This window comes from Equus asinus, chromosome 24 (assembly GCF_041296235.1).
Source record: "Equus asinus isolate D_3611 breed Donkey chromosome 24, EquAss-T2T_v2, whole genome shotgun sequence".
In the NCBI taxonomy this organism is placed as follows: domain Eukaryota; kingdom Metazoa; phylum Chordata; class Mammalia; order Perissodactyla; family Equidae; genus Equus; species Equus asinus.
This window is the reverse complement of record NC_091813.1, coordinates 25158923-25180400: the sequence shown is the minus strand read 5'-3', so window position 1 is coordinate 25180400 and position 21478 is coordinate 25158923.

Below are 21478 nucleotides of genomic sequence, written 5' to 3'. Positions count from 1 at the left end.
ATCCTTAAGAAAAAAATGCACATTCTCAACTGTCAAGAAACTTATAAATAAAAAATTATTTTAGGGGCCGGCCCGGTGGCGCAGTGATTAAGTTCGCATGTTCCGCTTCTCGGTGGCCCAGGGTTCGCCAGTCCGGATCCCAGGTGCGGACATGGCACCGCTTGGCAAAAGCCATGCTGTGGTAGGCGTCCCACATATAAAGTAGAGGAAGATGGGCATGGATGTTAGCTCAGGGCCAGCCTTCCTCAGCAAAAAGAGGAGGATTGGCAGTAGTTAGGTCAGGGCTAATCTTCCTCAAAAAATCTTATTTTAACTTATCTTAATGGAAAAGTATTTAACAAATAAAAATTTGAAAGAGGCACTTAAATTTTTTTCTTATTCTATTTACCATCAGTGAAAACAAACCCCATAAACAACATTTTGTTCTAACACAAGGTCAAAAAAGACAGTGCTATAATTAGTTTTTAGTGTTTAATGACTAGTTCAGATTTTAGTTTTATTTTTTTAATTTGAAAATGGTAATCACAGACCTCAGAAACTTCACATCATATTTCTCAAAGGGGCTAAATCCCTCTAATATCCAACCTCTGTAAGCTATTTTTTATTTATTTTAAATCTTGCATAATGATTAGGAATGTATTTTTATACTTTAATTAAGTTGCTAAAATCATTTTTCAATATATTAGCATTTCCTTTAAACACATTTTGATCTTACTACAGAAAGGCGGTCACTGTGACATTTTTGTCCACTGCTTTTTAAATATTTTGTTAGCTACAAATCAAGTAATATTGCCAGCGAGAAATAATGATTAGTATGAAATTTAAATACACAGGTAATTCCAAAATATATATTTTTTTTTGCAGGAAGATTAGCCCTGAGCTAACATCTGCTGCCAATCCTCCTCTTTTTCCTGAGGAAGATTAGCCCTGAGCTAACATCCGTGCCCATCTTCCTTTACTTTATATGTGGGACACCTGCCACTGCATGGCTTGACAAGTGATGCGTAGGTCCACACCCAGGATCCACACCTGCAAACCCCAGGCTGCCAAAGTGGAACATGTGAACTTAACTGCTGTGGCACCGGGCTGGCCCCAAAATATATTTTTAACCACTGAGGTTTCCTTTTCTTTTCTCATCCTCCAATTTTCCAACCAAGTCTTTAATTAAAGGTATTGAACATTTTTTAGCACTCTATTTTTGCTTCTTTCCCTTTATTCCTCATTCCTGACCTCTAGTGGAGAAGCACAATGACCACCAAGTGAACATCAAGAAGCCTAGGTACCAACTGACAGCAACTGAGAGCAAGCTGCACGTGAGGCAGCATCCTAGCTCATTCTGAGTTTTATAAACCTACCGACCCTTTTTAAAAATGATGGAGAATGACAAGACATTGCCACCTCTTTACTTCTCTAAGTAAAGACAAAGATTTGGAAGCAACAATTAGCTAATCTCAGCATCTTTTCATGTTTAAAATAGATATTTTGACAACAAAAAATAGAAAAACAAGTGTCTGAATAAATTAATCTTTTAAATTCTGTATCATCAGATTTAAGGAAAATTAATTTTTTTCTTTATTTTTCTCATTTGGCTGAAGACTGGAAAGAATTTTGTCTGTGGAACTGACCTCGATAAACCCTGGTTTGTGGGGTAAAAAGATGAATACTACACTATTTCTGCCTTTAAGAAATCTGGAATCTAGGAGAGAGATAAGAGTAGCACAAAAAACGTTAAGTGGAGATACCCACCGTAAACAGTAAGAACTGCCAAAAGAAAGACAGAATGGGAAAGCCAGCATGTGTTGAGGGCTGCAGGCAGGCCAGGCGCTTGCCCTGATGGTACAGTAGATGCATTGCTGTGTACAGCAGGTACTGTTAGTATCCTCGTTTCAAGGAGGATACTAAGGCTGGGAAAAGGAACGCACCTTATTCTAAATGATACAGTCTGTAAGTGATGAGCTGAGATTCTAACATATATCTATTTGACACGAAGTTCTCCGTCACTGGAGAAATTCAAGCAGAAGCCAGGGAATGGGTTTGGGGAGAAAGTTCAAGCAGATGACTCGTAAGAACCCATCCCCTTCCTTTTGTAAGAAACTATGTTCAACAAGGGGTTGAGAACTAAGAAGAGCTTGACTAAGAAGTTGGGTGTGTGTATGTGCGTGTATCTGTGTGTCTGTGTGTGTGTGTGTATCTGTGTGTCTGTGTGTCTGTGTGTGTGTGTGTATCTGTGTGTCTGGGTGTGTGTATCTGTGTCAGTGTGTGTGCGTGTGTGTGTCTTGTCCACGTAGAGGGGAGAGTTACAGCAAGCTTCAGTGAATGAGGCTCCCACTGTATAATACGGAAAGAAAAGAGCAGAATATTTAGATCCAAACGTTGTGGAATATTTCCTTTCACAGGACAGGAAGATAAAATAGCACTAGTGAAGGGAACACAACAGTAATCTAAGTAACAGGAGAAGAGACAACATTTATGGATAAACAGCCCACAAGAAGCATGAGTAACTGTACAAAGATGGAAATAGTACACATCTCTAGTAACTAACAAGAAATCTTATCACATCATTATGTATTTGTCAGATCAATCTAAATTTCAGATAAAAGGCTTTCAATTCATAGAATTATAAAATCATAAATCAGAATGGCTCAGATTCTAGTTTTTTTCAGGCTTGGAGCTCTTAGGAAGAAATTGTCACTGAGAGTTTTAAATCCTTGTCTCTTTTCCTTTTTTTCACGTGAGGATCCTGAACTTGCACGAGAGAAGAAAGCTGTCCTTTGAATTTGGCAGTCTTCATTTTGTGGTTGACTGAGGCTAAGACTTGGTGTTGCGTATTCTCTGAACAAATGTGTCTGTCTGCCTCTGAAGCACGTGTTTCCTCTTGAATATCTTTATAACCCATAATTAAATTTTAAATCTTCTATTCATTTTCAACCTATCTAATTTCCCCAAGCTACATGCTTCTGCTCATGAACGTGAATTACTAGAACTCTGGAGATAATTATCCAATTTCTCCACATGTAAAATGCAGAGCTGGGAGTTTATTTAGGTTCCCAGTGGTATCAAGAATTAACGGAAACCCCCAAAGAAAAGCTGAACATAATGTCAGTATGAGTTTGAACTCAGCATCGCCGTACTGAAAGAGCAAAAAGACTGAAAGCCCCTTCTTGGTAAATTTAAATATTGCTGGGAAAGTGTTCTCAGGACTATACAGCAAAGGGACCCAGGATTCATCAGTTTGTGAATGTTTTCTCAAGGTCTTGATGCTGACTGATCACATTTTCTGAACCATAAAAGGATAGAAACTCAACCATCATCTTGCCCTTTTGGGGAAAGAGAAGTCAGAAAGTTAAGATTTTTCTCAAGGTAATATCGTAACCCGATTCTATCTCGATACATGTAACAGCGATGCCTCATTGATTCAAAACCGTTGGGGACAGTGGTACATCACCAAAGCAGCGTCTAGCCAGCTGAAGCTCACTGCTTTAGGCAAGATGTTACTGGAATCAGTCTTCTTAGAAATCCTTTAAAAAATGCCTTCATTGATGCCCTGGCCAAAAATGTTAAAGAATTCATGGAATACAGAGAGCAGGGAAGATTGGACCAAACCCAAAACCCAAAATAACAAAAGCCCAAAAACGACAAATGCTTAAGAGAGCCACTGCAGAGATGAGAGCCATTCTGACCAAGCTTGGCGTTGATGGCCACAAGGGAGGCAGATGGGGAATCATCGGGATATTAAGCATTGCCTGCTGGACAGCTGGGCTGGGTGTGGTGTTTGCCCCCAAGATAAAGCAGTGAAGATGGCTCTCCAAAAAGAGAGGGTGATGACTGAAGGTTAGACTTTGGGTGTTTTGCCTGAAGGAACTCTACAGTTGATACAAAAAAGAAAACTAAAAGTAACCACAACTAAGAGTGAAATATTTAAAAGCCCTTAGCAATGGAGTAAAGCATTTGTTTATTTATTTGTTTGTTTGTTTGAATGGTAATGCTTGAGGAAGATTAGCCCTGAGCTAACATCTGTGCCAGTCTTCCTTCACTATATAAATGGGTTGCTGCCACAGCAGCACCACACCAGGATCTGAACCTATGGACCCAGGTTGCTGAAGCAGAGCATGCCAAACTTAATCACTATGCCACAGGGCTAGCCCCCTACATTAATTTTTTAATATGTAAATCCAATCATGTCAACACCACTTCCATCATACCCCTACTCCAGCTAAAATCTTTCCCATTGCTTTTATGATAAAAACCAGAAATATTAACATAGTCTACAAGGTCCTAGAAAGTGTAACCCTGCCTAACATCTTCCTCAACTTCAGCCCTCTAGCTGCACTAGCCTTCTCTCAGATCTTTGAATACACACTTTTCCATACCACAGTGCCTTTGCACACGCTCTTCTCTCTCTCTGAAACACTTTTCCCTCATTCTTCTAACTAACTTTAACTGGGCTTTCAGATCTCAACGCAAATTTTACTCTTCGTGGAAGCCTTCCCTAGTTCTGTAGAGAGAATCAATTCCTCTTTTACTTACTTTCATAGTACTATGTTCCTTTCTCCACAGTACTTATTCTGATTTGTAATTACAATTTGAGTGATTATTCAATTAATGATCGTTTCCCCCTACAGCAATTATCTATTGCTGGAAAAACAATGGCTTAAAATGATAATGATCATAATTTCCCATGGTGCTGGGGTTTGACTAGGGGCTCTTCATGCCCTTCCATTCAGCTGTCGGGTAGCTTGGGGACTAGGCTTAGCTGGGCTGGCTGGAAGAACTGAGACTCTCTCCATGGGATCTTTCAACTTCAAGAAAGTTAAGCCAGGCTTCTTCACAAAGGGCAAAGTGTTCTAAGAAGGTAAGAGCACAAGCTCCTGTGAAGGAGCAGAGATCCTATGACATATGTAAGTCACAGTCTGTTGGTCAGAGTCGGTCACAAGGCCAGCCCAGATTCTACGTGTGGGAAAGTAGGTTCTACCTGTTGATAGAGATGATGCAAATAATTTGTGACCACGTTTAATATCCCACACTGTCTCTAGAGTGCAAACTCCACAAGGCCAGGGAGCACATCTCTCTTGCTCATTGCTGTATCCCCATTCATTTATTCAAAATGCATTTGTGGAGTGCTTGCTACATGCCAGGCACTACATACATAGTAGACACTAAAGAGTATTTTTGGTAGAGAGGAGAGAAAGGCAGGAAGGAATCTTAACATACGCGCACACACACACACACACAGTCAGAGCTCTGTTATTTCAATGAACAAAAAATCTGCTATAAAATGTAATAAAATTTTATTCAACGTGGACACTGACTTCATCTCTCTCTGACTAAAACTTGGGTGACGTGATATCATGGAAATGGCTCAGAGCTGAAAGGGGGAGAACCAGGCTCCAAACGCCATTCTCCCTTAACTAACTGTGTAATTTTAAGCGTGTGACCTTTCTGAAACTCAGCCTCTTCATCTGTAAAATGGAAGCAGGGTTGGAAGAGATTTCTGCCTGCTGCATTCATTGATGTGGCCCAGTACCTGGAACAATGCCTGGCATATAGTAGGTAATTAATAAATATTAGTTGATCTAATTAATTAATTTAAAAAGAAATAGTTACTCTCCAACCCTCTTTCCAATTCTAATATTTTATAACTCTAATCCCTGGAATTCCTATAATCAATTCATGGTATTTTACTGCCAAATATTTTCCACCTCAGTCAACAGAAATAGCTAAACCTATTTTCTCCTATAATCTCGAAACACAAAAGTATAAGTCCCTAAGCTTTTCCAGCTGAGAGAGAAAAGATTTTTCACCATAATCAGATCAACTGACCACAGACCTTAGTGGATTTTGTTTATTTATTAAACAATAACAAAAAGAATCTTAGAGGAAGGGGAGCAATTACCCACGGCACCTGTCGCAATACACACAACCTCAGCAGGGCTCTGGTAAGTGAAATCTTTTGATGGAGGCAGAGAGAAAGTTCCGTGAATACCATTTTCCCTATCCAGGGTAGACAGAATAACAACCACAACATCATTTCACAGCTTGCTGTTGCTATGGGTTTTCTTCTAAGACAATTAGCTATAGCTTCTAAGACAATGGGCTATAATGGCCCATTTTTGCCTGAGAATTCCAAAACTACAAATAGGTCTGGCAAGTGTGGCTGCTTCCTGTCCATCCTTCCTCATAGATGACATTATAGTATGACACCACTGACACTCCCACGAGGTAAGAGAACCATTGCGTATCAGCCAAGGTAGCAAGTGTCACTCCAAACACCAGGATCAGCCACCCAGAGCCCTTGGAAGGGCTGAGGACACCTCCAGCCTGCAGGGTCTGAATGTTGTCCCAACCCACCTCACTCCAGCCTGCACAGCTGGGGCTGTTCGCCAACGCTGTTCAACACCCAGCGCCTTGCCCAGAAGCTGCCTGCAGCCAGCTGCCAGTGCCTTGGTCACTTTATTTCAGACCTTCTGTTTGGCACAGAAAGCACAACTGCAAACGTTAGAGTCTGTGAATCAGGGAGACTTGGCTCTGCCACTTAAAAAGCTGTGTGACTTTGGACAAAGTCTATGAAATAGGGGTGTGAGACCCCGCTTGCAGAGACTGAAGCAAGAATTTTGTTCTGCCTGTTTTGATGTAGGAAAAGCACTGTTTTGTTGTTGTTGTTTTGGGTCACTAAGTAATAAGTACAGTCATAATTGCCTCTTGTCCATCCTGAACCCCTCCCCTAACTATGGAGGACTTTTACTTTCTATTTTATTCATTTTTGTGTGGTTGATATTTTTAAAGATTATTTTTGTCCTTTCCCAGAGATAAAATTGTTACATACTAAATATCCCTTTTAAAACGTGTATTCTAATATGCCCCTCCTGGCGTGCTGGGAGTCACTGCTCCAGTTTTTCAACTGGAAATCAAAAAGTTTATTATTGAGTAGGTACCTGTGCTAATTAACTAAAATCATTGAGTATGACCACTGAATGTTCAAGGGGAAACCTGAGACTCTAAGACACACAGGAGCAAATTCTCAGAGAATGAATAGCCGCCCTTTTAGGACAACTGATGGCATGAGACGGCTTTGTGTTTAGCAAGCGTGGTGACTGTATGAACCCCGCTTCCACATGCTTTGGAGTGGGTGCCTCTCCCTCACCCCTGCCCAAGCCCTGCCCCAGGACTGGCAGTTGGTAACGGGCTGTGGCTCGGAGATAGTGAGAGTGCCGTGACTTGGTAATAGACAAAGCTGAAAATATCACAGTTCGTTTATTAAAATGTCCGTGGCCGCCAAGCAGCTATATCAAAACAGCTACAACAGAATTGCTCAATCAAATATCCAGTATGCTTCCAGACAGTGCACAGAGAGCACCGCACATGTGCTTGAGCACACAGTGGATCCTAATAAATGGTGGCTGTCAGTATCACGCTCTATCACTGCTACCACTCTAGATTCCTAACGCTGGCAACAAATTCAGCGAACCTTTCCTAAACACCTACTCTGCTCCCAGTCCTGGCCCAGCATGTGCAGGGGCAGAGACGAGCAGGGTTGCTGGCTCTCCTGACCTTCCCAGAGCCCTCCCACCAGCTGACCCGGCAACATAAAAACTCTGTAGAGGCTGGCACCGGGGATGCCAGAAGTGGCCTGCAGCACTTTGTTTGAGCTCCAACTCATTTATTATTGTGTGTTTATTCATGCTTGCAGGTGCTGCTACAGTGTGCATTATTTCTAGAAGCTTAAAAATACAAGCAAGTAAGGGGAAAGAAAAGGTGCTTTTCCCTACAGAATGTTTCAACATTTAAAGAACAACCAAATTCTAAAATTCAGGGGGACATTTAGAGAAAATGGTAAAGACCGAAAAGATAGCCTTGTGCTTCCAATGCATTTTGGAAATAATTTTGAAAAAATCTGAAAAATGCAACTTGTGGATCTGGAGGGGAATGAAAAGCTAAAACATCTTGGGTGCCTGATGCCCCCCAAGGTTCCTGCAGAGCCAGGGTCCTGGGCTCTTACAGCTGATGGAATTTTATGTTTGCAATAAGGATCCAGATCTGCTCAGGTATGTATTAAACATGACATGCCTTTTATTACACATGGGGACCTGGTTTATTCTGGAGAAAAACAAACCAACCTTCAGACTAAATAAAATTCCCTCTAAATCCAAACTTTGAGTATGACTTAGAACCTGAAAGCTTCAGAATATCTTTATAACTAAAGCCAAGGGAACATTATGAAATCACAATCTGTTTGAACTTTGTAGTCTGACTACAAATCCACAGTATCTTTTAGAATTTCTGAGACTGGGGAGAAGCTTTGGTGGAGCATCAGCACATGGAGGGAGGTCAGAGACCTCAAGAAGCGCAGAAACCGACAGAGTCCAAATTTCAAAGGATACAGGGGACTGATTAAGTGCAATGATTAACTATGCCATGGAGCCAGCCCCCTACATTAATTTTTTAATATGTAAATCCAATCATGTCAACACCACTTCTATCCTTCTCCTATTTGCATTATTTGGATAATTTGTACATCTCTATGCCAACTATTTATTCAATCGTCCGTCAACATTTATTGAGCTCCTACCATGTGTCAGCTATTACTCCCAATGCTGGGAATCCTGAGGCAAATGAGACAGCTAAGGTCCCTGCTCCTTGTGGGGAGTGAGAGATGATACACGACTAAGAAACAATCATGGCAAAATGCAGTAATTTCAGCTAGTGATACTATCTATGAAGAAAATAAAACAGGATAATGGAATTAGGAGGCATTCACTTATTAAATTAACTTCTATGATATCCTCATTGTAAGACTTGCAAAAGTGTAGGAAATGAATCATGAACCTTAGGGGCTTCTCTAGGAGAAAAAATAAGACAAACTCAACGATGCAAGAAAGGCAGGAAGAGTCAAATATTGCAGGGGAAATCAAAGAAAGGCAGTTGGGGTGTTCGAAGGAAGGAGGAAGAGTAAGAAAAGTTCCCTGAAGACGAGTTGAAAGCTGAGCTGAGTGAGATTCAAACAATGGACAGGTTCTACCCAGATAATTACAGAAGTGGGAGGAGTCGCCCATCCCATATAAATATCTGAGATGCTGGAGTTTATTCGAAATTCACTGAGATAGTATCACTGTCCATAATCAACTTCTTTAAATGCCCAGTCATAATATTTTAATATTTTTGGTTTTTTAGAATGCCATCTATATATTTCACATAGCTACAGAATCTTCATAGGAAACTGTATTATAGTGCATTTGTACTTGATGTACAAGTAAGAGCTATGCAAATATACATCAGCATTATTTTTCATTAAATGTGACTTAGTTACAGCACCTTGATAATTAAGCAATTTAATTGCAGTTTATCAACACGTTGAAACTGTTTCCAATAATGTCATAAGCTCATTTGCATTGCTAAATAGCTTTAATATTATTTATTTTTGAGAGCATCTTAAAGGTTTGCGTTGCAAGGATATTTGCTACGAGCCAAAATAATTTGAAGATAAGGTTAATGTGCTATTTTAAATTGTATTGAACATATTGGGGGGAAATGAAATTATCTTTCTCCTCATGATATCTTTCACGACCCACCATCTACACTCTTAATAAATCCTTTTTTTCGATTGACTCTTCTTTGAAATTGAACATATAAATCTAATAAGAGCTCCATCATCCAAAGGGGGCAGTTTCTAATTCTAGAACATCTCCCCTTCTTCACATACAGCATGAAAAAAGAATCCATGAATCCAGTGTTTCAGGGGTTTGTTTGCTGTCATTTGTTTTTATGACTTAAAGACACAGAGGTATTATTATATATTCCTCTCCTAATTATGACTGCTAATCTAACCCATATTTTAATTCCAGGAAAGGGTCCTACTTTAAAAAATAAATAAGGATTAGGCAGTCAATAAACCTGCTCTAGAAACGGGTGGCAAATTTCAAGTTCCCATTCAAAGAAATCAAGCTTCCTCCTGTTATTTTCCTCCCAAATCTACTCCTTCCCAGTTACTTTGTTGTTTTGTTGTGGTAATAACGGTGGTGGTTATGCTAGTTGTGGTGATGGTTCCAGCCATATTCGGCTCTTGTCATTATGGGTGCTGTCTTAGCAAGGAGGCACACTTGACCTTGGCAATATCAATCAGTGTGAAAGAGTATTTAACCAGGACCAGGTAACATGGGATTAGGAAACAACCAGAGCTGACCCCAGCAGAACAGCCATAATACCCAAAGACCAAATGAGACATGGAGCTCATGAGAGGGTAAGACCTCATGGGTCTCATTACTGTCAAGAGAAAATCTTGCAGGTCTCCCACTCTCCAAAGAAATCCTACTATCATGGGCACCCAGTTCCTGCTCTTTAGGGAGCAACAATTAAATCAAAAGTCCTTCTTTTTATTTACTATTAACAGTCCAACTGCTAATATACTTTCTGCTCAGAAACTGGAGTGTTCTTGGTCCTAAAGTGGGCACAGGGAGATACCACTATATAAATAGGGAGGGAAAGGTTGGAGCTGATGGCCAAAAACTTAGAAACTTCCTAGAGACAACCCATTTGTTTTTCAGTTGAGAGGGTGAAGTTACTTTCAATCACTTCTCTTCATCATAACAGAATTCACAGGCTTGCCAATGAGAAACTTTCTTCTCTTGCATAAAGTGAAATTCTAACAAACATAATTGCTTCTCTAGATTAATCAACAAAGATAGAATACTGTCCCAAGAAAGAAAATAGCAAAAATGTCTTAGTTCTCAAGAAAGAAGAAAAATAATAAGGCTAGGGTTTCATTTTATTCATCTTTTCTTGCACTCACAGAGAATCATTTAAAAGGTATCACCTTGGAAATTTCTAGAATGAAACACAACATTCCATGTAGTGGGCAGACAAGATTCCATGTAGTGTTGTCAAGAAAAGCCCAACATTGAGTTATCCTTCTCCTGGTCCATGTCCCACTTGTGAAAATGGCCCCTCTCCCAAGACCGCACCTCAATGGGCCCCCTGGTGCATACAGCCTGCCCCGCTCTCTCCTCTGAGTGCCAACTCTGCCTCTAGCACTCCAGGGTCCTGTTCAGCATGTCCCTGCTCCAGTCACCTTCCTTTCCCAAACTTCATCCCTAGACTCACTGCCTGGATCTTCAGGATTACTGGCCCCAGAATCCCTACTATTACTCTCTGTCCATTTCCGGGGCATCTAGGTACTTCATCTTGGGCTCTTTGTTGATAACTCTTTGCCAAGACTCTGACTTCTGTTGCAGTCTCCAATGCATACAATTTCAAGTTCTAGTCTAGCCAACTTCTGTTGAATCCTAAGACATAATACCCTGTCAATAAACTGTGACCTTTCCCTCATCTTTTCCATGAGAAGACATGTCATGGGCATCCTGGGAAACTTACAGTCCTGAGGCATAAGTGATCCAAATAGGCAGTAAAAGCAGCACTAAATTTAGAGTGAGGAAAGGGGATGTCTCCATTCTCTACCCTACATCTGACTGATGAGATCATGCCCAAGATAGAGTTTGAGTATTTTTAGAGAAAATCTAAACTTAATAAAAACAAAAATGTGCCCCAACACGGAGAGGCTGGTTGATGAGGGAAAACCCCGGAAATACTACACGTCTCAGAAAAGACTTAATGAATAAGTGTCCGTGAGCATTTAAAAATATAAACAATGCAAAGAAGAGAAGTGTTTAGAGAAATAAAACAACCCAGAGAAACAAAATTGAATTTAAAAGTTAATTTCCCAAGGAAAGTTAGTTACAGTCATGTTCAAATCTTTGCCCACATTTAGCAAATTGACTATAATCTAATCAAGCTTTGCCCAATAGCAATGAAACAATCACTACATAAGCAGAGCCCTTGAGTGGGAGAGACGTGAAAGAGCAACATTATAGCCTGTTTCCCTCGGAATCGAGTTCTGCTGACTTCTGCTAGAGATAGGTATAATCAAAGGAGATTGCTAATAGACACTCATTCTAAAACCTCAGTTATACTAGGAGATGACTATTGAACTTCAAATAAATATTTATTCATAAAGTAAAACACAACTTTCCTATTGGAATTGTCCCTCATTCTCATCCAAAATTTTTTTTGTCTTATTAGCCTTGCCAACTGCAGCAGCTAAAACTAGAAGGAAAATTTCATCCTGGCCTGTCTCTTCCAAAATCAGTGTGAGCTACGGAAATAAAACATCAGACCTAGTGTAAGAAGATATGGGTACCAGTCATGACTCCATCACTTCTAAGCTTTGTGGCCTTGGGCAATTCGCTTCTCTTGATCTCCTCTTCCTCATTCATTGAATGGGAATGCTCTTAACTAATAGCTGCCCTTCCTAAGTCATGTATTGCCATTAGAATCAAATGAAATGATTGTAAAAGGGGCTGCAGACTGGGAGAGTCAAGGAGGGCTGCACAGGGATGCCTGAGCTGACTCTGAAAGAACAGACTGGAGAAATGTGGTAAGAGGTCATTTCAGAGAGAGGGAACATGGATGCAAAGAGACAGTGGGGTTTCCGGAGACCCCTAAGTGGTTACTTCAGTATGTCTGCAAGGCCCTGAGGGGATTAGGGAAGATGGGGCACAAGAAAGGTTGGATCCAGAAGGATCTTGCGTGCCAGGCTAAAGAGCTTACGTTTCACCCCAGTGGGAAGAGTTGTGCTAAAGTTTGACCTCTTACAATTTCCCTCTCTCAAAGAAACAGAAAGGGTGGGAAGTCCCTGACAGCACGTGGTCACGTATTTTTTCATTAGAGTAAGTTATACAGACAGAAACCAGAGAAAGGATCAGCAGCATACTGCTTCTTCCAGAGAATTTCTGCTACCAAATCAACAATGTTCTGTTGATAACAAACTTCACATCCATTACGCCACAGAAACAGCTTTATTATATGAAAAGTTCAATCACTTAGATGATTAGACAATTCTGATTCCTGCCATGATCAATGGCCAAAGGCCTCAGATAAAGCTTCACTTCTGTTTCAAGGCCCTATTAATTCAATATTCAGGTTCAAGGATCTTCTCCTGAAATCAAGAACAATGATGCCCAGGCTTTTGCATTAGTGACACCTCCTCCCAAATTAAAAATGCATTTGTGGAACACCTTCCCATAGCAGACACTGAGGTGGGGACGCTTACATATAATATCCCATTCAGTTCTCCTAAAGATATTGATTTTTAATACCACAAAAATCAATGATATCCTGAGAATTTCATGATATCATTTGAGGTCATTAGCATAGCCCTAGAGATTTTTTCCTCAAAAATGGAGGTCCTTAGTTTAGAAAGAGAGAGAGAGGCCTCTGTCAGTGGCTCTAGCGTGATCTACCCTGCTCCCCCAAATCTCTGAACTTCTGTTTTGAAACCGTTCCCAGATCCTCATTCATGCTGTTTTCTTCTCTTCTTTTCATTAAATTATAATATAAATGATTAGTCAACCCACTCAACATATTAATGTGTCTCTCCTGTTTTTAATTGAATGAGTAGCAAAGAGCAAAACACATCCACAGAGGTCTGAGTTGCACTTCTTTTCACAAAATTCGGGCACTAGATAATGCCAAAGGAAAATAAATAATCCACAAATATCACTGAAATAGATCAGGGCTGCTGGATGAACCACCCATAACCATAACTCTTGGACGCAAGCTGAAAGTAATGTGACTTTTCTTTTACATTCTCTTGTCACCAGATTGGCAGGTGACAAGCTCTCCTCTGAGAACATATAGACTTAAGAGCTTTTGTCTCTCTCATAATATTAGTACATTTTCCCTCCCTCAGACATCTCCAGTTAAGGAAGTATAAAATACCAAATAAAAGGTGACATTAAAATTATTAGGCAAGCTTTCAGCAGTCAATTAAAATTTCTGATATACTGCAAGAAGTTTCCAAAATTGCTGACTGCTGACCCTGAAAATATCTCAGTGAAAGTAACTTCTGAGAACACTATTGTTTATAGTTTCACACTTATTGAGCCTTCATAGCTTGATCTATGTCTAGAGTTTTTTATTCATGTCAAATTCTATTCATGAAGCTTTAAGTACTTTCAGACCTGCCTTCTCTTGAATATGCTTCATTTCTACAAGCAGTTCTTTGGCCTAACTTTTTGTGTTTGTTTTAGTCAGAATTAGTTTAGGAGCAGGGAATAAACATTACTCAAGCGAGTTCCAATAAAGGGGCCCTCACGGGGCATGAAGCTAGAGACAAGTCATCAAAAGTCCAAACAAACACTTTCTCAGCCTCTTGGTCTGTTTCTTTACCTTCATCTCTCTCTTCCCACCCGTCTCCACACTCCCCCACCCAACACTGGCTCCCAGCTCTGTTTCTCTTTGCCTGCTCTATTCTCTTGTCTTCAGAGAGGCTGCCTTAGTCATACTTCCTCCCACTGCCCTCAACTTAGCTTGTAGGTGGTTCTGGCTTTAAAGGCACAGACGCTGACCCCAATACTGCATGACTTCAAGATCCAGCACTGCCCACAAACTGAGTCCTTTGATTCAAGTTCTTGAGAGAAAGAATCTTTGGGTCACTTACCAGACAAGGGATTAAGTCCGCCTGGCGGGGTGGCCACCACAATCCAAACTGCTTGGTCAAGGGGCAAGGTCACATGGGCACGTAGGCGCATCCTCCCAGGAGCGCTATGCAGGCTGTAGTTCCCAGAGAAACAATGTGGCCGCGCTGCACTCCCAGCCCCGAGTCCCCCAACCTCACCCTCACCCCCACCCCCGCCTTGTTGTTCCAGAGTTATCGTTAGATTCCCTCAGGAAGCTGATGATGTGCCTAATTCCTCCACTACGGCCCAAACTGGAGCTGGGTGAATCCGCATTATGGCAGCACTGGGCACACGGAACCCAGCTTCTCCACCTCCAACACGCTTTCAGCCCCATAGGAGAAACAAAAGCTTCCCGAGTTAGGAGATAGTTTTAGATGCACAGTGCCTCCCCTCTTGCCCTGATTATGACATTGGATTTAGATAAAATTTCCCCTGAAAAGCAAAGCAGTTTCTGGAAATATTACTAAGATATTTCATACCATTATCTTGTCACTGGACTTTTTTCTTTTTCTTGAAAAAAAAAAAGTACTCCCCCTGTGGTTAGGCAAACAATTACCTGAGCTACTTAAACACGTAAGACAAATGCATCAAATCCTGTGGTCTTTTGCTTCTGCTAAAAGCATAGTTGACCCCTTCCTGGATTGACATACACCCTCCAGACTTGTCAGTCCAAAATAAATAGAAAGCCTGGAACACAAGCAGTGAACACCTCTACGGGGCCTCCTGGGACACGCGCATTCCTCCGCTTGCCTCCCTCCTGCCCCTCTGCGGAGCTCCCAGAGTTTTCTGACGCCCAGCCTGAACTACAGCCTCCAGACCCTGCGTCCAAGCTGGAGTCTGTCCCTTTTGCTCCGGACGCCTTGCCTGCATCCCAGTGCCTGGATCTCTCCGACGACCGTCTTGAGCAATACTCCCGAAGGCGCGAGGGATTAAGACCCAGCTGACCTTCCCTGAGCTCCAAACCCTGTCCCTACCATGTATGCCACCTCACTCAGTTTTGACACCCAGGTCCTGCATCGCACCTCACATCCACCCTTGTCCAAGCGCCCAGATCCCTTGGGCTGGCCAGACCCTTCGCATCCACAGCACCTTCTCAGTAGATTCTCAGTTCTCGCCCCCCCTGCCTTTCCATTTACTGGACTAAGCATTCTTAATCGAGCTAATGTCTCAGAGAAATTAGTTCATTTGCCTCTAAAATGAGAACTGAAAAGCCTCATTGAAAGTATTACACGTGACTCAGAACATTCGCCAGACTGGTCAAAGCATGCAAACCCGAGCACGGAAAACTGAACCCAGGAAGAGGAAGATGAGGACTGCTTCAGTCAGCTCCTAAGACAACGCCAACATGGGCGACGCTTCCTCTACAAATGCCATTGGCTGTTGATAGAAATAAATTACATATTTAACCAAATAAAAGACCAGGGGTGACTGATTCAGATTCAGATTTTAAACTATGTTTTAGCAACCATATTTAAGAATTGAGGGGCTGGCCTGGTGGCACAGTGGTTAAGTTCACACCTTCTGCTTCTCAGAGGTGGGGGTTCACCAGTTCCGATCCCTGGTGTGGACAAGGCACCGCTTGGCACCCCGTGCTGTAGTAGGCATCCCACATATAAAGTAGAGGAAGATGGGCATGGATGTTAGCTCAGGGCCAGGCTTCCTCAGCAAAAATAGGAGGATTGGCAGTGGTCAGCTCAGGGCTAATCTTTCTCAAAAAAAAAAAAAAAAAAGGAATTGGAACTCTGATAAAAGATCGGCTAAACTATATATTTGAAACTTAGTCCATCAAGTAAACTCGCTCGGTAAAGCTGGGTATGTACATTGAATAATACTAATGCTCACATCATAGAGTAGAAAAAAACTGTCAAGAATTGTGGCTTGAATCTTGGCCCTGGGAAAGGAGAACTTTTGTGTTATCGTCTGAAACAGGTAAAACTTTGGAATATTAAGTCTTACGAAGGTCTCTCCCATTATCCTGTATTCCATTTTTTAAAGCCCTCAATAGGATAATCCAGAAAATGTCTGAGTCATTTAGAAAGTCCTATTCTCACTTTGTTGTATAATGAACTTTTTAATATCCTTTCTATCCTTAAGTCTTATTTAAATGAGAATAAAGTAATCATATTGGACAAGAGGATGATGGAATGTAGGATAAAATAAAGAATGTGAATAGCCCACACAAAGTCTATCTTTGTCCTCTGCCTCAGGTTTATTTATGCTGTTGAAAGACTGTTTTTCCCCAATTAACAAATTTGGGGAATGAGAAAAATTTTCAACAACCATTAAAATTGAAAATTCTCTTTGTCAAACCAAGAGAATTATTGAGAGACTTGTGTTCCTTTCTAGGGATGCCATGACAAAGTACCACACACTGGGTGGCGTAAACAAAAATTTATTTTCTCACAGTTCTGGATGCTGGAAGTCCAAGACCAGGGTGTCAGCAGGGTTAGCTTCTCCTGAGGCCTCTCTCGGTGCTTGCAGATGGCTACCTTCTTGCTGTGTCTTCATGTGACCTTTCTCTGTGTACACATCCCTGGTGTCTGTGTGTCCAAGCTTCCTCTTACAAGGATGTCCGCCATACTGGTTTAGGGCCCGCTCTCATGGCTTCATTTTAACTTGATCATGTCTTTGAAGCTCCTCTCTCCAAATGCAGTCACATTCGGACTTCTGCATACGAATATTGGCGGGACACCTTTCAACCCATAACACTTGCCCAGAAGTGTTTTTAAAATTAAGAATTAATAATTATTTACCAAGTTGAGTTTCTCAAATATAAGGAAATCGGTACGCCAGCAGTTTCAATAGTATTATCCTGCTGGATCCTCATAACAGACACAAGAGGTCCCCTGAGGTCAAAGAATAAATTCCAGTGTCAATTTTGCTAGTGTAGCTGTCAGAGAATACCCTAATTTACAATACCTTATCGAGTTCTCTGCATTTACCAAAAACTGTAGTTTGATCTTTATATCCTTAAAAATCTGTTTGCATAAATACATTCCAAAATGGACAATGGGGGTGAAATCTTTTGTCATATATGCACTCTGATTTTTAATTTAGAATAGGGGTTAGACTAATGTAATGGGTACAGATTCACATCATAAATTCTTTTTAGACAACTTTAGGCCAGGTCCTTACAGGTTTTAAGCATATGTAACATAATCTGAAAGAAATGAATAGGCTATTAAAACTTCTTACATTATTCAATAATAAAAATGTACTATCAAAGAAAAGGAAAAGCCTTAATTAAAAAGAACAAGTGGGACAAAATATTATCAGACAAAATGTAATTCAGAAAAAAAGTACCAAAGTATACTAATAATTTCTTATAAATCAAAGAATTATTAATGGTCACATAAAGAAGAGGGAAAGAATTACCACATTTATGAGCAAGAATTAAAATAATATATAAAATATAGATATAAAATAAAATCCTAAATATGTGAAAAGAGACAAAGATTCACCAACACATCAATTAAAAATTGTTTTCATTCTGGAAAAAAAAATTAAAATTACTCTGAAATATTGAAATCTCGATGGACATCTAGGACAGGGAAGTAAACTGAAAAATAATATAAATATGAATAATAGAAATAAATAAAATAGATTTTCTTTTCTCTTTAAAATGAGTTATATGGATTTTAGTGAAAAAATTATAGCAAAACAAGTAAAGGAAAAAATAACATTAAAAATAGTGTCTTTTGAGCTATATATTTGTTGCACTTCACTGGAAAACAAACGATAATGCCAGTTTGGTTAAACAATGCTTTTACATCACTGTGGAAAAATCTATTGTAATCAGAACAATATACACAAAAACATCTAAGATTTAGAATCTTGCAAACAATAACATAAAATAAATTCCTAAAAAAGAATTTTAAAAATTTAAATCATAGTACATAAAATGTTTTCAATGTTTGACTTTATTGTTTCTCTGCTAACAAAAGGCAACAACCAGATGCCACTTCCAAAATTAGAAAGTACTTTCCAAAATAAAAGAACAAAAAGAAATGAGAATGGCATTCTTACATTTGGCAATTCAATAGTCATTAAATACCTACGATCTGGCAGGCTTTGTGCTAGGCAGATACAATAATAATTAAAGTAGCAAGTATTTACTGACTATTATGTGCAAGACAATGTGCTAAATACTTTATGTTCTTTATCTTATTAAATTTTCACCAAAAAAATTCTTTGAGGTCACTAGCATGCCCAAAGGCAAGGACAGATGAATGGTAGAGCCGGGGCTGGGATCTGTGACATCTGATTCCAGGCACAAACTCTTCAGTGTCATTGCCAAGATGCAGAAGACCCAGGACCAGCTTCTACAAGGGTCATAATGGAGTGCTGACCTGCTAGACACATTAATGATAAAGTGAAGGCCATAGTAACCATGAAGGAAACCCTGTGTCATTCATTTATTCATTCAACAAATATTTACTGAGCAGCTGTTCTAGGCACCGAGGAACCAGCAGTGGACAAAAGTCCCTCTCCTTATGGAATATGCGTTCACTTGAAGAAACACACAATAAAAATTCAGTCAATAGTAAGTAAAGAAGAAATGGACAGCATTTCCAGGAAGGCCTCTCTGAGGAGATGACACTTAAACCAAGACCTAAATCTCAGTGAGGTGAGGGCACAAGCTCTGCAAACATCCAGGGAGAGTGTTCCAGGCAGAGGGAAAAGCAAATCTAAAAACCCGACGTCTAGAACAAGTCTGGTGTATTTCAGGTCCGAGGGAGAGGGAGAAAGAAAACATAAAATATAGGGTCAGAGAAATAGAGACCAGATTACGAAAGATCTTATAGGACGTGGTTAAGAAGATCACTTTTTTTATCTTTTTATTTCAAAATAATATCAAACTTACAAAAAGTTAAAAGAATAGTAGTACAAATAAGACTCACACGACTTTTATTCAGATTTGCCTGTTAACATTTTACCCCATTTGCTTTATCAGTTATGTGTGTGTGTGTACAATTTTTTTGAACCATTTGAGAGTAAGTTGCATGCATCGTGGCCCTTTACCCCTAAACACTTCAACGTGTATTTCCTGAGAATGGGAATATTCTCTTACATAACCACTGCATTGTAATCAACGTCAGTAAATTTAACATTACTATAATACTTAATCTAAACTTCCATCCATGATGCGATTTTATCAAGTGACCTAGCAATGTCCCTTACAGCATTTTTTCCTCTCCAATACAGAATCCTGTTTAGGCAGGAATTTCATTTAGTTGTCATGTGCCAAATAAAACATTACTCATTTTGGGTTTGTCTGATGATTCATTAGTGATTAGGTTCAGGTAATGGATCCCAGCCAGAACAATACCTAAATGATGTGTCCTTCCCAGGTTGGCACAAGTAAAGGAACTCAATGGCCATCTGCCCCTCACTGGTAATGTTAATTCTAATCACCCAGTCAAGGTGTTATCTGATTTCTCCACTGTAAAGTTACAATTTTTTTTTCTTACAACCAATAAGCAATCAGGGAGACCATGCAAATATCTTGCCCTTCATCAAAATTTCTCTCTATATTTAACATCCTTTAATGATTCTTAACTGAACCAATCCTTACTGTGATCGTTGCAAAATGGTGATTTCAAATTGCAAGATTCCTTCCACATTCACCTGTTTGTCCTTTGTATTCTGTTGTAAACAAAAGTCCTCCCTTCTTCCGCATTTATATATGTGTTTATTTATCCATTTGTCATCACTACTGATTCATGGATTTGTATGTTTCCAATGGTATATATGCCATTAATGTTTGTAATGATTTCAGTGCTCAATTTCCCAGTCTTCCCTTCCGCTGGTTCATGTGATAGGACCTCATCATTTCTCAGAGCACTCCTTTGTACTTTCTAGTATAACGCTGTCCAATATAACTTTCTGCAACAATGGAGATGTTCCATATCTGCACTATCCAATACTGTAGCCATTACCTACATGTGGCTACCGAGCACTTGAAATGTGACTAGTGCAACTGAGGAAATGACATGTTAATTTTATTTAATTTTAATTAATGCAATTTTAAACAGCCACCAGCGGCTAGTGGCTACCATATTGGATCCCATAGTAATATAGCAAAATGAGATGTTCTAGGATCATCTTTTACCTACCTTGCCATAGCTCTGTAATCAGCAGTTTCTCCAAGAAGCTCTGGTTCTTTTTAGCAGGGAATGATCTTAGAGATCAAGATCTGTTACTAGGGTATCTTTGCTTCTGGGCTCTTTCAGTAGACCGAACCAGGAAATACATACATGTGTATGTATACATATATACACACACATGTATACCTATATATTATGCACACACTTATACATGCATACATAAACTTGCACACATATACATGCATATGCACCAGTATATAAATATCTTAGAATCAAGGGTTCACACCAATACCTCCAATTCCAGTCCTTCTCCCACAAAGGTCTTCCTTGCCTTTCCCCATTTTATATTTCTATGTCTCTTCTACTGCTGGCTCCCTGACTCTCAACAATATCAACTCATTTATTCATTGTTCAAACTTATATACATCAAAAGTAGTTTCAAAATTGCTGTACTCACATCAACACAAAAATCAAACCTCCGAAAAGGAGCTGAAGACTTGCTTGCAGTTCTTCCCCAACCCTTCCCCAAACTACAATCCCACCCAAGACTGACGTTACACAGTGTTCATAAAATCAAAATTATACAAAAAGGTATCCTCAGAGATGTGCCGCTCTTCCTCATTTCCTTTCCACCCTGTTGTCCCTCCCTCACCATGCCTTGTAGATAAGCTACTTCGTTGTTCCGTGGTTTATATTAATGAGTTTCTTTTTATAAAGATGAGAAGATCTATGTATAATTTCCTATTTCCTTCTATTTCTTACACAAAAGGTAGCATACCATATATGCTTTTTTCTTTTTTTTGACAACGAGGGAGACTGATTTCTATTGTTAGTGTGATGAGAAGCCATTGGAGAGTTTTAAGT